Genomic DNA, 17,062 nt, shown 5'->3' on the forward strand with positions numbered 1-17,062 from the left:
CCTGCATTTCCCTTTTATATGGAATTATTTTATTGCTTAGGAGTTTAAAAATTGCTTACTACTATGTAAAACTTATATTATACTAAAATCGATGTAATTCAATACTTCCTCATATATTTACTACAACCTGTAACGGAATCCTAAAGGTGCAGGATGAATATTAGCAGCACCCATTCCTCTAAGGTAACTAAAACAATTTTCCAGCATTGGTTGAGAATTCTAGTGAGAATATATTTCACTCCATATAATTCATTTATATCAGAAAATAAATTTCTCAATGAATTATTTGTTAATAGGATTCCTTTTTGGAATGGCATTAGTACTCTTTTGCTATGTACACGCATTGTTGATATTAATTTGTCCATTTGATCTAGTATTTAATTTTGGTTTTTTATATCTAAACCATACGCCAAACATTTGGTGCTTTGTGATACTAGGGAATTTAACATATTAAACCACGCATCAATGATATTAAATGTGTCTGACAACTAAACAAGCATATCAGGTAAACATACATATTTTAAAACTTATTTTTTTTATCTTACTGCTTCTCAATTACAATTTTTTTCCAGCGTATGAAATAGCTGTTGTGACAGACTTAGAAAAAAGTTGTGCTGCTAACTTTACTTTTTGCCGCATTGGACGCGAACAAGTCAAATGGGCATCAGTAAGCTTAAATGCCAATTTCAGATCTTGCTTGCTCATGCCCAGCAATACTTTTACTGAATTGATACTTATGAACTTCTCAGATTTGTCATCCAAAATAAATCCATGCTCTAAAAAATTGTTTCTACATAATTTGAGCAAATGTGGAACATCAGCAAAAACATGGACCCTATGTCCCATGACTGGATGTTGGAAATTTGGAAGAGTGTAGGAAACATTCATATTTTTCCAAAGACCTTGATTGGTAGGCCCCAGATCACTTACTACTCCAACTACTATGAACCCTATTTGGTGTAGTTTAGATATTATTTCTATTAAAATGTCTGTTGTCATAGGTGTGTCATAATTGTAGAAAATGGGTTGTTTCCACTTTGACACCAATCCTCTGGCCATGACAACCTGACCAGTTTTATGAGGACCAATTACTTGTTCTTTAGTTTTATCAAACTCAATTTGATTGGACAAATACATCTCATCGAAAGATAAAACAGTTAATTTATCATTGATCTCCATATCCATTCCTAGTATTTATTAATTGGTAAGACTATTTGTAAGTATTAAATAAATTACTTCTTATATAATCTATTAGTTTTATTATTATTACTTAAAATTCAATATTTTATTTAACTTCTCATATTAGTAACATATTGCTTGTTATAAAAAAAATTATAATTGTTATTATATAAACCCATAACTTGAGCTATTTATCAAATGTTTTGTTTAAAATATTCAATTTCAGTAATATTTAAGACTATGTTTTGTATTCTTATTGACAATATATATTTTAATCAAAATTAGGATCAACACATACCTTTGGTTTCCATTAATTTATTTACATTTTTTAAAATTCCAGGTTGTAAGTCAAAAGTTGACACCCATCGTCTTAATATACTCAAACCTAATAAATTTTATTATTGCATAACTATTTAGTATTACCAATACAACCTAATACAATACCTGGCAAAGGATAATTTAACTTATCTCGTAAGTAACGGTATGCTTTTGGTGAAATACTCCTCAATGTTATGGCTGAAGCTATGTCATCACAAGACCATTGAGCTACTTTTTTTTTTATTTACCAATAATTCAATTTGAGTTTTGCTAAATATATTTTGAAAAAGTTCTGCTGCTTTTGTAGGAAAATTTTCTTGGTAATCAACTATAACTGATTTTAATGGAGTATTTTCCAGCTGTAGGTTTTCTATCGGTCTGAGAGAATTAATAAAGATAAAAAGATATAGAAATTATAACAAATATTTTATATGAAATAATATTTATCATCATTGTTTTAGTAATATGTGAATGATAATTAAATAGTGTTCTGCAATAAGCAACCCTCATTCAATAAATAGATGTTGTATTTTTATTAAAATATAAAAAGTTTGATTTTAAAACTTAAAAAATAAAAATAAAAATTATTAAAAAAATAAAGTTGTTTGCATATAACAGAAAGCCGTTTAATTTAATTTTTAAATAAATTAATATACACCTTTTCATTTCAGCTATTTTAGTATCTGCTGTAGAAGTATTAACAGGGTCATTGCTATTAGACAAAACAAGCCGTACAAAAGAAAGATTACATATTTTTTTACTAATAAAATTAAATAATGTATTATGTAATTCTTACATTGTTAGAAAATAAACTTTTTTTACAGCTACTTGCTGCTTCACAATTATCAGTTGATTCAACTGTCCAAGTGTTGGGTTTCAACTTTTTCATACTGCTAAGTTTAGCTGGACTTTGTTTTGCCATGGGACTTTTGTGTGGTGTAATTATTTTCCTTGGACTTCTAACTTTAAAGGTACTACCAACTAAACCCTAATATGTAATGAACAATAATAATTTTATTATAGTTTTAATATATTTACTTTAATCTGTATATTTACATGTAAGCATTTAGTTGGTACTGCATCAAATTTTAATTTTCTTTTATGTTGAGAAGAGTATTTCAACAACGTCTCAATTAAAGGCTTTTCAATACAAGAATTATCAAAATGTTTTGAACATATACGAGCTATTGAATAACAATTAAAAATAAAAATACAATACAACAATTTGCTGTTTTGTCAATGTCAATAAATACCATTGGTGAAGTTTAATGGTTTCATATGGTTTAGCCTGTTACAAGCTCTTAGCCATTTTTGACGAAATTCCTCTTGTTTTGAAAATGAATAAAAATTAATATTTTCTGATTTAAATTATAATCAAAATTTAAAAATAATTATAAAACAATTTAAAGTGATATCTATGCATCTCTTATTTTTGTTTCCAATATATTTAATAAAAGTTTCAATTTTTATATGTAATTCGTAAATAAAATAGTAACTTATGAGCTTATAAGCCTATGAAATATTGGTCTATAAAAATATTGAAAGTTTTGTTTGTTAATTGAATTAATTTGATCTATGTATTTAAATATTGAAATTAAAACTTTGAAATAAAATTACAAGTATATTTTTAAGTTAAACGAATGACTAATTTTATTGAAATTGTGTAAACAATTCTAATTTTATTCTATTATTCTAGGAAAGTACTATCACAATAATTGCAGGTCCCTTATAAGGTCATTTTGGTATTTTATAAAGTAAAATAGTTTAGATGATTTAAGTATAAATTTTTACCAAATTAATACTACTCTTTTATCAATTTAAAATTGCACCAAAGTTTTATTTACTAGTGAGTTGTATTACACTTGATGGTGTAAACATAGTAAACTTCCATTTTACATCTTTTACATACTTAGCAATAATCCTTTTATTAATTTATTTAAATATAATAATACAGAGCAATATTTCAGATAAATTTATATTATAAATTGACACTTAAAGCTGACTGAATCTTACCACCAGAACCGTTGCACTTATAAACTGCGCAAGTAGGCATTTTTTGTAAAATAAAAAAATTTTTTAAAATAAGTTTCAATTATGTTTGTTTATATTCACTACATATAAAGTAGATTTGAAAAATATTTATTAAATAGTATCAAACAAAAAAATACTCATATATAGGTTAAAAAGTTACAAATCTCTACTATGAGACACATAGAAGAGAAATGAATAAAATACAACAATTTCATGCAAATAATAAGAATTTTTATTAGCAAGTTATAGTGGTGTTAATTCAATGTTAGAATTTGAAAAAACAAGTCTGTACACTAGTTAATATAGCTCACATTTAATTAACAAGGTACAAAATCCTAATTTTTTATTAAAATACAAAAGATACAAAAAAAAAATTCATAGAATCTAAAATAAGTATTCACGATTAAACTTATTACAAAATAAAATTGCAATGCATTGTTTTAAAGTAATTAATATAATTATTACTTAAAAATTATGTTTATTATTGATATTATATCAGAATTTTCAATTTAAAAATCGCGCGACTTTAAAGTGCATTCGGCAGCAGTCGTATTTTACCGATCATATACAAATTCACAAAAACACAAGGCGATGCACATGCGCCAACTACGACGAAAATGCGGACTATGATCGAGCATACTTATTCATTTTACTATGACTTAACGTTATTTTTGCGGCGGGTCGTAGATGGACGTGCGGCACTTGCTGGACTTTGTACCGTGGCGTATCGCACGCGGTGTTAGTCAGTCAAACTACCATATGCACGTTGTAGGGCGACGGTTGATAAAGGTGTCACGGGTCGCGTAGCTCCGTGTATCGAGAACGCCGAGGGACCGTGTCAATAAGTATACATAATAATGTATAATTATCAAATTTGACAAAGTCATTACTGAAAAATCGGTAACAAATGTAGTTTTTGAAATGACTGATTCAATTGAAGTGCTGAAGTTTCAAAAACAACCAGCATTTTGTATAACATACAAATTCATGCAATTTTGAGCCTTAATCAGGGTTGGGTAATAAAATGTATACTTGGTTTTATTTACACAATGCATAATACACATACTGGTGTTCAGTAAGTATGGAAACAGGTCAATTGTTATGAACATAAGAACTATAGATACCTGTTTCCTTACTTACAGAACATGTATACATGTAGATGTATAAAATGTATAATACTTTAAAATTTTTTTATTCTTTAAAGATCACACTGATTTTAAATCTTTTTATTTAATAAACATCAGTTTATAATCTCATAAAATTAACTTTTTATGTTTTGTGTAATAAATTATGTGTTAGTCATTCTTATGAAAATTTGTTGGGATATCAGCGATTATATTTTTAAAGTGAAGTAAAAATTAATAAATACAATATTTTAATATACATTAAAAAAAAATCTACTTTTAATTATCAATCATATGTCATGATATAAGTATTGTTTGTAAAAAAGTAGATGTGTAATATGTACATATAATACTTATACTTTTGTGTATTATACTGACCCAACAGTAATGTTGAGGCCCACAAAAAATATAGTATTTGATAGTTGTTAATTATTTCTATGTACACAAATTTATTACTTTAAATGTAAGTATAGTATGTTCATATTAATTAAACAGTTTTTGTTCTAATAATAATGTATTTATGAGAATATAGACAAGATGTAATATAAATTAGTAATTATAACTAAATAATAAAAATATTGCAATACATTTTTCTCTATACTAATATAATAACTTTATGGATTAATTAAGTAATGTATTATTAATTTAATTAAGATTATGATTGTAGGAAAGATCTAGCAAATTTTTAGGTTAAATTTGAATGTAAAAATATTAGCATTGCAATATATTATAAGCCATTTAAAATTAAATTTTTTACTTTATTGATAACTAATTTTGTAAATATTTTTGTATAGTTGATTAAATTCTCTTTAAAAGTAATTTTTAATTTTACCTTATTATTTTTTTAGTTTAATACAAAATAATATTGAAATGTAAATAATATATCTATTATTGACTGATTAAGTATTAAGTTTATGTTTTTGTATCTTGTATAGCATTAAAAAATTGAAACTGTACCATTTTAAAAGAAATAACTGTGATTTGAATTTTTATGGTTTAATTTATCAAAATAAAATTTAATATGGTTTTGGTAATATAGTGAAATTCTAAGAATATTTAACATACTAAAAAATAAGTTTTGAATTGAAATCTATGATTTTAGTTTAAGAACAGTGATTAATTTCAAATTAATTCAAACATGAAATAACAACTAATTAGATAATTGATTTNTAATTTGTTCCAAACCTATCGATGGCCGACCTAATGTCGATTTTACTGAATCTTCGGAACGTTCAAAGAGACGTAAAATATCTTTTAAATCGTATAAATTGATTCTTGATATCGTGTAAGTAGTAAATATAGTTATTAAAATAGTTAATTAACTAACATACCAATGTACTGCAATAAAAATAATTTACACATTGATAGCGATGAAACTTAGCTGAGTTCTTATAGCCGATAGAAGGTTTTAATAGGATAGTTACCTCTAACATCTCTAGGAAGGGTTAATTATTAATAATTTTTTTTTATTGAAAAATTATTAAAAAATTGTTTAAAATTTAAGTTGGTAAAAAAGTATAGAAACACTGAATATTCATTATTGCCAGTATTCATAAAAATACACGCTCATTATCTTTTTTTTTTTATTACAAGGTTTGGTTTTACCTGTTTAGCGGGAAAAGGAAAAAAGGGAAGTTTTTATACGCGCAAATTGAAAACTGTTCAACTAAAATACTACCATATACATATAAGTATAATTATAACCTAAAATTAACCTTCTAAATGTAATCGTGCTTAGACTTTTACATGAATTTATTAACAGTCCTTTGCATTACGAGTGTTGTGTGCTAAACGTCAGCAATAACATGTATGTTGGTTAAACTATACATAAAACTAATAGAAACGTGTTAAAAATTATTATCATAATACGTTATTGTNACATCAGCAATAACATGTATGTTGGTTAAACTATACATAAAACTAATAGAAACGTGTTAAAAATTATTATCATAATACGTTATTGTTAATATTATAAAAATTGTGGAATATTTTTCTTCAAAATTTTATGTTGAAGTACCAAGTATAATATACATATGAGCTATTCATAAAGTCACATCTGATTACTTTTATTAATAAAGATTCACTTTCATTAATTAGATGTTTACAAAACACGTTTTACTGAAGTTTATTATATGAATTATTGAGTTGTTTTATTGATTACTGCTACTATTAGTGAGTAATATTTTTTTTAAACAATTTGCAATTTTTTACTAACGCATCATTTATTATTCATAAATATATATGTTTACGAGGAGATCAGTGAAGGATAAGACACTCATTTTCTGAAGAACTATTGAGAATTAAAATTTTTGAAAATAAATAAATATTAGGTTTTTAAAACTACAAAGATATATTTTATTAAGTATGAAATAAACCCCTAATTATGTTTAACAAAGAAAAAATGAAGATCATCTAAATAAAAATTTCGGTCATTTTATGTATCTCTTACAAATTAGAAAATTTGATATATATATTTTTTTAAATTAATTCAATTGGTGCTGACTACATCATTATGCTAACAGTTTAATGCAATTAAATTAAATTTAACTAGAGTACAATTTTTGAATGAAACATTTAATATCATATCATATCAACACTCTAAGTTCGTTTAAACTAATGAAATAAAAATTCATTTAAGCTACGGATTAAAAATTTTTTATTTCATTTTTTTGTGTGAGACTTCAGTTTAATAAATAATCAAGTCTGAATATTAATATACATAATACATGTATATGTATATTGTATTATATACATACAATTGTATATTTAATATAATGTATATATTTATTTTATTTAAAATGCAGACTGCTCATTTGAAGACTCAGACAAAGAATACTTTCTTTGTCGATGGGTTTTTGGCTCATTTACATTAGTTTGGCTCATACCTAATTCCATAACCATCTCTTCAAATGTGGAATCAATATGGGCGATTTTCTTGTATTCCACAATACATTTGGGAGGAATAGTATGATTTTCTATCATGGACACAACATTTTTGTCGACCGTCTGTGAAAAAAAAATGTATTAGTTTTGGCAAATCTATAAACGGACATTGGTTTTTAGCTATCAAATAAGTTGTTCGAAATATTCTATCAGTATTTTCCTGATTTATTTTTCATATCATTTATTTATATCATTTTTAGACAATAATCTACGTACATAAATTTAAAGATACTTCTTCAACTATTCTATTAATTGCAACAGGTAACTGGGAAGAATTTAATTTTGTTAAATTTGATACTGGAGACATATTAAATATTTTAAGTACGGAGTCAATTTTATTAATTCTCTCTTCTTTCGAAATAAATGGATCATCATTTAAAACTTTCATTTAATGAGTTGGCTAATATTTCTACAGAATTACATTCTACATCTTCCGATACAAAAATATTACCATAACAATTACAACACAAAGATTTATCAGGAATTAAAGAAATATTTTTTTTTACTTTTGATAAATGTTGTAAGCTTATTTTCCTTAACCCCTTTTTTATAGAACGTTTGTGAACCCCCAATGGATCACAACATGTTCGTCCAAATATATATTTGTACTTTTATAAATATTTTTTCACATGGTACTCACAGATGGTAGTAATAATATCATGTACTCTTTTACAAAGTAATTCTTTTTCGTCGTAATGAAAATCATTGATATTTTTCAAATTAACTGATATTGAATCTTTACTCTTATGGTAAACATTTTGATGACACTTTTCATTTAAATACATTCCAATAGAACAGCACATTTTTTTTTTTAAATAACAAATGAAATAACTAAATATAAAAGAATTTAAATAATGTAGTACTATAAAATATAAAATTGATAGCAAAATTTTGAATAAAACCAACTAAATAAAGTACATCTATATTCAGCACACAAGTTAAACCCATTTATTTATAATTCTACCTTTATAGAGAGCAAATGGTAAAATAGGTAACGATATAAAAGTGATAAACATAATAAAATTAATCGTTTATCTGAAGATAAATATAAAGATTTCTTTTAGTGTAATTTAATGATAAATGATAAAAAAAAAAATGAACGATTTCTAGATTATATTGTGTATATACAAAAGTTGAAAAGAGACGTTATCGTAATTAAATTGCAGTACATTGAACAAATCATTATTCAAGTGTAATAAGATAGATTCTTCTCATTTAAAATAATTTTGAATAATATCCTAGAAAAATCTAACAAAAATTTAATATAATTTACATCTATAATTTATTTATTTTTTTAATTGATCATTAATACATTTTTCATGTACTCAATATTTTGAGGAATTTATATAATATATATATTATACAGACACAAAAACTTTTTTTTTTCATAAACTTAAAAAAAAAACGTAATTTTGAAAGTTAATTTTTCGTAAGTTGCGGTCAAATATCAAACTTGAAATTTTTTTCATAGAAACTACATACATAGTACTATATTGTGTGAAAAAATCATATTAAAATATTTTGTTCCACCAGAGAAAAATTAAAATAAAAAAGCTTAAAAATTGATTTTTTAGAAATTCGAGCATTTTTAAATATGTCCCAATAAAAAACGGTAAGAGTAAAATGTTTCAAAACACAATTAAATATTACTGTGAGTGTACGTCAATATTTAGGAAAAAAAATTAATTAAAAAAAATGTTTTTTCATAGTCAATTCGATTTTTGAAAATTACATTATTTTGTAAAAAAAAGCTCAATTTAGAAAACAAAATTTTCCAACTTCAAAGCTAAAAAACGTGTAAAGTGGTCGCGCAACGACTTTGGATGATTTGATATGGATTTACCCTTATGTTAAAATAAAATACTCGATTTTGCATCCAATACAAATAATTGTTTTTTATTTTCATTTTCTCTACGTTTTAAATTACTATTATGAAAAGCGGTATCAACGTGTTGTTGTAATTGAAATTTTCTTGAGCACACGATTTTTTTGTTACACAATTGATAGAACACTATAGAGCCGTATGTGGTAAAAACGATTTGGTCAGTTTTATTATAAAGAGCAATCCATGTTTTTAATAAAGTAGGTACAGAGTTACGACTTTTCGGCATTTTAAAATTTAATCGTTTTGAAGTATAAATTGTAATTTATAAATTTACGGAATGCGGATCGAAAAATGATGTATGGACACTAGTTTTTCGTATTTAATTTTTTAGTTGTATTTATTAAGCTGAACAAGTTTATTTTGTGTTAACAAAAAATATTTTTCTTTTGGCAAATTTTAATTACATTGATTAGAAACTTTTTGTTTATTATTAGTTGCCCCTATTTTAATCCGTACAATGGAGTTCTGCTCCCCCTTTTATTTTGTTTGGGTTTCTTAAAACAGCCTAAGCGGCAACAATCTATATTAAGTTACTTAATAGATCATACATGCTACACAGTAGATAATTAATATCTAAATTATTATGGGTGAATAGTGAACAATTTACACTTGAAATTATTTTTCCTATAGAAAATAATGTTCAGTATAATAATCAAACCAAATGATACAATAATAAAAGTAGTAACGCTGACACAATTAATAATAAAAATCTATGGTGGTGCCAAGACAAGTTTAATAAAGAATGGTAAAAAGTATTAAAAAAATATGTTTTACATTTAGTTATAAATTTATTATTGGTTTGTATAGCAGCCGTAATCGTTTCGGACGGCGTGCTGTGTCATCCACATCTATGGTATTTATATAATTTGGTGGGAGTTACCGTTGTTTTGTCAATCTAATGACCGTAATTAGACGAATACAGGAACTCGTTAACAATCAATCATCGACGAACTGCCATTGTGTTTGTGTGTAGTGTAGTTACCTATAGTTGATGAAAAATTTTCTTCGAATTTGTTTCAGTCATGTCACCAACCTCATTGAGTAAGTACATTATTACTGTTAAAAATAAATTTAGCTATTATATGATTATTACTAATTTAAATATAAATTATAAGTGATTTCATATTTAACTGTTGTTAAATATAGTACTTCTTTTGGTTAATAATGCTATATAAGTGATGCTCATAAAAATTCAATTAAAGATTAATAGCTTTTTTTACTTAAAGTATTAATACTTCATTTTTTTATGTTAGTAGTTTTGTTATCGAAATAAATTATTGAAAATAAGAAAAAATCATTTTTACCTTTTGACTTAAATTTATTTTATTATTATTAGGTTTTATTGTTATAATTAATTAAATTATTATTTAACTTATGCTCTTAGAATGAAAAGGGTTTTAACTGCATAACATTGTATTTTTGCTTGAAATTAGTTTTTAACATAGTTCATAAGTAAGAGAAAAATTGTCAACAAAATATTTTAGTTTATTTAATCATTAATATATGCATAATTAAAGTGTGTTGCCTATCTGCTTCATATACGCTATAAGTACCGTAAGAATACCAATATTCTTTTTTAAGAATTAAAGAATTAAGAAATTAAGTGTCTACACAAAAACAAAACAATTTTAAATTTTAAACTTTAAAAACTTAATTATTTTAAATATTTTGTAACATTTAAAAAATAAAAAAATAATATTTATAGTGAACATATAATGTAAAATAATTTTTATAACTATACGTGTTAAAAAAATAATAGCCATAATAATAATAATATTAGAATAATTGGGTATTCTAGACTTCAAGGTATTAACGAATGGTATTTATAAAAATAATTTTTATTTAGACATAAAGTGACGTTACGTTAGATTCGTCGATTGTATAATTATCTTTAATTTGTGTTATACAAGTTTCAATGAAAACATTTTCATTAAATATTACCGGGATGTATAGTATAACAACTGTGTCATTAGTATATGCCATTTTCACTTTAATGACGGATTCCAATAAGCACTTAATAGAAACATTATGCGTAAGAGAAAGGTCTATTATGTCGATTTTTTCATGAAAATAGAATTTTAATTTCTTATTAACACGCTTATGTTAGTTTCACCTGTATGTATGTATGTTTGTAACTATACACGTGTTATCATTTTCGCGTATCCCGTTGTAACCCAACCTTGAGACTTGACTGTCGTAACGCAATTACCCGACCCCGCTCACCATTCGCCGGCAAGACTATTCTTGTACAATTTTATTTTTGGTTTTTGTACCCGTACATGCGTGCATGTCATCAATATTATATATATATATAAACAAATTTTTATTCTTTATTAATAAACATTTAAAGATTCAATTTTTTTAAAATTAATATACGTGTACATAAGGTATTACAAATACAGGTAGCTAATTGGTTTTTTATGACTATATTAGCAAACATATAGCATTTATTATCAATGGCCATAAGACACATTGTTGTGATTTTATGAACACAATAACTGGCAATACAGAAATTATATCTATTGATAGTGATAATTGACAATACACAATCCGTGACTGTAACAATGATGTCATAAAAAACTAAAAAGTGAAAAATAAATATAGTTTAAAAGCGTGTTTTTTAGTTTTTTTAAACTATATTTATTAAATCAATAAATCCAATGTATTCATTATGAGAATTGTAGTAGAGAATTCTGAGTAATTTTATGTTAAAATTTCTTTAGATTCAATTTTTAAATTACTTTAGTGTAACCTAAAATATTAGTTTTACCAGCTATACCTTCCAAACTAGTACACGAATTACTCCAATATCTATGTCCTTTGGGTAAATTTCTTATCTTTATTAGGCTGGCCTAGATTAAACTATCAATCATAACAGTAACATTTTTATTTAGGTCAGATGAAAGTTTTTTACATTAAGATATGTCAGATTGAGGAGATGCATGTACAATAGATATTTGTTTTGTATCTTTATAATTTATATTTTTACTTGTACTAGGTTCATTTTGAAGAGAATTTTTAATTTATAACATTCCTCTTTTGTGTGATAATATTTTTTGCAATAATTACAAAATTTCTTGTTATTATTAATACTGTTGATAAAACTGTTGTTATTTTTAGAATTACCATTACTGAAATTAGAGTTTATAAAATTAAAATTAAACTATTTTAGTTTTATCATAGTTATTTCGAAAAAATAATCTAACGAATAATTATTTTTTACAGAAAAATGTGCACGATTATTAATATTATATGAACTAACAGAATATTTCACTAAATTATTCTCAAAATAATTTCGGAGTTCTTTTTGTTTTGCCACTGCGATTGCATCGCATAAATTTTTAAAATCATTAATTAAACAAATTATTTTAATTTGAAAATCTCTTTTAAACGCGCCTAAGGCTTAATATTCACATATTTTTCTATTAGCTGATTTTTTTATTTTAAATTTCAATTAATTATTATATACCTAATAATATTTTATTTCAAACCTTTCAAGCCCAACCCAACCGAACTATTCAGGTTTTCGATTTTATATAGTTTAATAGTTTGTAGCTACACATAAATGTTCAGGACGAATTTCTTTGCCATAAGTATTAATAGATGGATGTTCTGACCAGTCCTTAACTTATACAGAATTAATGAATTCTCTAGCTTTACCTTTAATTTTTAATTTAATGGATAAAAATAATTGTTTGTGTTGTTAATTTTTGGCCATAAAGTATAGGCGTCATTTACTGTACTAATAAAATTATAAAGCGTATTAGATTGACCTTTTAATGGTTCACCAATAAATTGTGCTAATTTAAAAATAGAAAAATTATTTTGTGTAGTTATTTTTGTTATGAGTTTAACAAGTTTTTAAGTTTTAAAAAATAGTTTTGATACGAGTTAATATGGTTTGTACCTTGAAAAAAATTGAAATAAGTAAAATCAACCGATGGTATTTTACAAAATATAAAATTTATTCTACCTATTGCTTAACTAGTTTAAACTAATTACAAATGTGTCGCAAGACAAAAATTAAAATTAAAAGGTGGAAAGGGAAGACAAAAGATGAGTAAAGGTAAGGTTGTAGGGTAATTCGGAGCATGTGTGATCGAAGGTCTTAGTCTCGCAATTATAGCATGCAAATCTGTTTTTACAATCTTAACTGGTCGTTGTTTAGTATTACAGTATCCTTATTGTTCTAATATTGTTGTGAATAACATTCATGTGATAAATAAAGCAATACTAAAATATCGTAAATAACAGATTAATGTAATTTATTATCACCTTTATATCAATACAGGAAAAATAACAGTGATGAATAGATAATACAAAAATAATATCAATATATATTAATAGATACAAATTTAACGTTAATATAACTAACGCGATTTTAACAACAGAGATAGTCGTCACACGAGAACCGAGCGAAGATCGCGATGTGTCGGTTGAGGTGTACGATCGAAACAGAACGGTTGCCCAGTGTATCCTTTTTTTCCTTCAAGAAAAGTCATCATCGCCAAGTTTTCGTCGTTTTGGGTACTCATCATAAACTTACGAGGGTATGTATTTATAGATTATATACAGTCTTATTTTAATATACAGGGTGGCCCACCACTCACTGACAACTTAAATAACTTTTGATCCAGTTAATATTTTTAGCTGATTTTTTTTTTNGAGGGTATGTATTTATAGATTATATACAGTCTTATTTTAATATACATTATAATGCAACAATGTTTATTTATTAAACTGTGACATACATGATGGGACAGAGCGGATGTGTATGAAGCGTGATTGTGTCAACTGTATGTTTAACGTTATAGAGAAGAAAGTATATTGTTGTTTATAGTGTTTTGTGTGATATGATGTATAGTGTATGATAGAATTTCTATAGTGTTGAGAAGTTGAAAGAAAGGTATAGTTTTATGGTAAGGGCATATTACAATATATGGTATTTACCAGAAAAGAGCCATGAAAAACAACATTTTCATTTTTTTTTCAATTGTTAGTAATTTCAAAATGCCGATGTTAGGTTATCTTGAGGTTAAACAATTTGCCGATTCCTTGTAACCAAATTTTAGCGACATAGACGGTATTTTATTATTAGTTATATTTCATTTATGTGGGATTCCCGCCTAAATGAACAAACATATCACCTTATTTTCGTTTCTAAACTATTTGACTTTTATGCTATCTATTGGTAAAAATTATGTTTCGTTTTGATACTAAATACTTATTAAGCATATAAGATAGCATATGTTGCATCCAATACGACATGACAATAACAATAAAAGATTTAACTATTTGCTTATATCGTTATTATATAAATCATTCTTTATCTTTGCAGCAATTAAAAAATTATTAACTTTCACAATTTTCTAGGAAAATCTTTGGATTTATAATTTAAGTATTGTTGAACTGTCATACAAGTCATTTAAACACTATGGATCAAATGACTCTGTATTTTTATATATTGTACACATCCATTTATGTGACTAAATAATAAGTAAATTTTAAAATAAAAAATATTAGATATATTCAAATTTTGATGATACTCCTAATTAAAAATATTCGTTAAAATATAAAATAAATTTTTTTCTTAATAAGAAGTATTTAATGGTTTTGAGGTATTTTAAACAAGCTTTATAAGTTAGGGGTATTTTATTATTTCAACTTGAAGTTTAAGTACGTCATGAACTTGTCATTGTAGTAAATTTTTTATTAATTAATACATATTGTTTAATAATTGTACTTAGTAATATAAGTATTTATACATCATTAAACATAAAAAAAAACGGGCAGTACTTGGCTGACTCGTACAGAAAGTCTTGTCGCCGGTACGCGTTTTATAATTTTGTTGTAGAAAAATAGGCGGGCAGTACTTGGCTTGCATCAGCGAAAAGTGATGTCGCAGGTACGCGCTTTTAATGAGATAAAATGTTTTAATGAATGAGAAATATCTACATTTTGAGTTGTGTGCATTAATTTGCCAAGAAATAAATTTAAATTTAAAGTGACAAGTTGGTGAAATTATAATGCCTTATTCCAATACAATATTTTCAAAGAAATGAAAATCTTAAAGAAAGTTATTACAAATAAGTGAATAAATTATAATGTATTTTTCTGTTTAAATTATGATTTTATTCTTGCTTGTCAAGTATAGGCTTCATAACCAAAAAGTACTTTTATTAATTATAATTAATAAAAATAATTATTTGTCATTTTATAATTTTTATTATTTTTTTTTGTTATATCTAATATTTATTTAAATAACTTTTAAAATTTTAAATATACATATTGAAATTTTGTAGTTTTTAATACATATTATATTATAATTTAAATTGAATAATTGAATATTAATAAGTTTTACTTAATAAATTAAATTTGACAACCCAAAAATATTTTAGACAGGGTGTTCAATAAGTAATGAAAAGGTCAGTTTTTACAAACAATGAGAACAATAAAAACCTATTTCCTTACTTACTGAACACTATAATTATTGTTTATGGACTTTTTAACTGATAGTTTAATATTATTTATTATTACATATACAAAAGTTTTACCTTATCAATTTTTGCCAATTCAAAATTATTTAACATAATGAATATTAATGTATTTTTAGTATTTTTCTCTTATTATAGTTATTGGCTTGATAACTGACAGTTCAACATTATTCTTCACAAAAACTATTATATGAATTGACTCCAATGGTGTCTTATGGTATTTTATTCAATCGGTGTTTTTGATTTATATAATTTTTTTATTGTTATTGTGAAATTTTTAATTAAATAATTTTAAAAAACTGCTTGCCATAAATTGATCATTATTTTTTAAATTTATTTACCACTCATATTGTTTAAACATTTAAATTTAATTCAAAATAAATATTGTACCTATCAATAATTAAATGATTAATGCTACTGCTTACCTTGATCGTATGTTAAACAATTTTAATATTATTCCCTAACTACTGTCATTATTTAAATTTCTAATCCTAAAGAAAATTAATTTTATTTAAATCTGCTCTTTTTGGTTTTTACTATAATATTATTAGTAGCTAATATAAAATAATATATTAGAAATTAATTTATTTTTCTTTAATTGTTTAGCGATATTTTGCCGTAGGAGTGACAATTCTTTATAACCTACAAGTTAGGGTATTTAAAAATATTCTAGTAAATTTTTTTTTTTTATTAAAAAAAAAATAAAATCTGTGTATAATATACAATATGTATTTAAGATAAAACAATATATACAAAAAAAAAAAACGCTTCGAAAGTCTTGCGGAGAGTCCATCCAATGACAGAACTCCTACTAACATTAATTTAATACAACTTTTATATTACATAATTAAGGGTTAAGCCTATCATAAACATAATAACATTTAAAATTGAAGGAGGTCTTTACACCAAGATCTTTTATGTTGGAGGGGAGAGTTATCTGGGTAAGAGTGAGGATAGATTTTTAATAAGAAGTTTCGGATGATTTTGGAGATGGTTGTGAAAATGTATTAATTGTATTATATATTAAAATGTATTATAGTCATTAATAATGAGAGATAGCAGTTTGTTTTACAGTAGTAATGTGGAGG

At 24.7% G+C, this 17,062-nt stretch overlaps 2 long non-coding RNA genes across 3 annotated transcripts; both read left to right on the plus strand.

Annotated features, from left to right (window-relative positions):
- The first annotated feature begins 238 nt into the window (after positions 1–238).
- Positions 239–2,912, plus strand: LOC126899632 (uncharacterized). Of its 2 annotated transcripts, XR_007702651.1 has the most exons (5): positions 239–505; positions 573–910; positions 1,002–1,216; positions 2,169–2,468; positions 2,561–2,912. It is a non-coding gene; the product is annotated as an uncharacterized LOC126899632 (long non-coding RNA). The 2 variants fall into 2 exon arrangements; XR_007702650.1 differs by having other exon boundaries at positions 239–910; positions 1,002–1,204.
- Positions 2,913–9,649: 6,737 nt separating this feature from the next.
- Positions 9,650–16,207, plus strand: LOC126899630 (uncharacterized). The gene is made up of 3 exons (XR_007702648.1): positions 9,650–10,521; positions 13,872–14,030; positions 16,113–16,207. It is a non-coding gene; the product is annotated as an uncharacterized LOC126899630 (long non-coding RNA).
- Positions 16,208–17,062: the final 855 nt, after the last annotated feature.

Source organism: Daktulosphaira vitifoliae, unplaced genomic scaffold, assembly GCF_025091365.1.
Source record: "Daktulosphaira vitifoliae isolate Bord-2020 unplaced genomic scaffold, ASM2509136v1 Scaffold_2, whole genome shotgun sequence".
NCBI lineage: Eukaryota > Metazoa > Arthropoda > Insecta > Hemiptera > Phylloxeridae > Daktulosphaira > Daktulosphaira vitifoliae.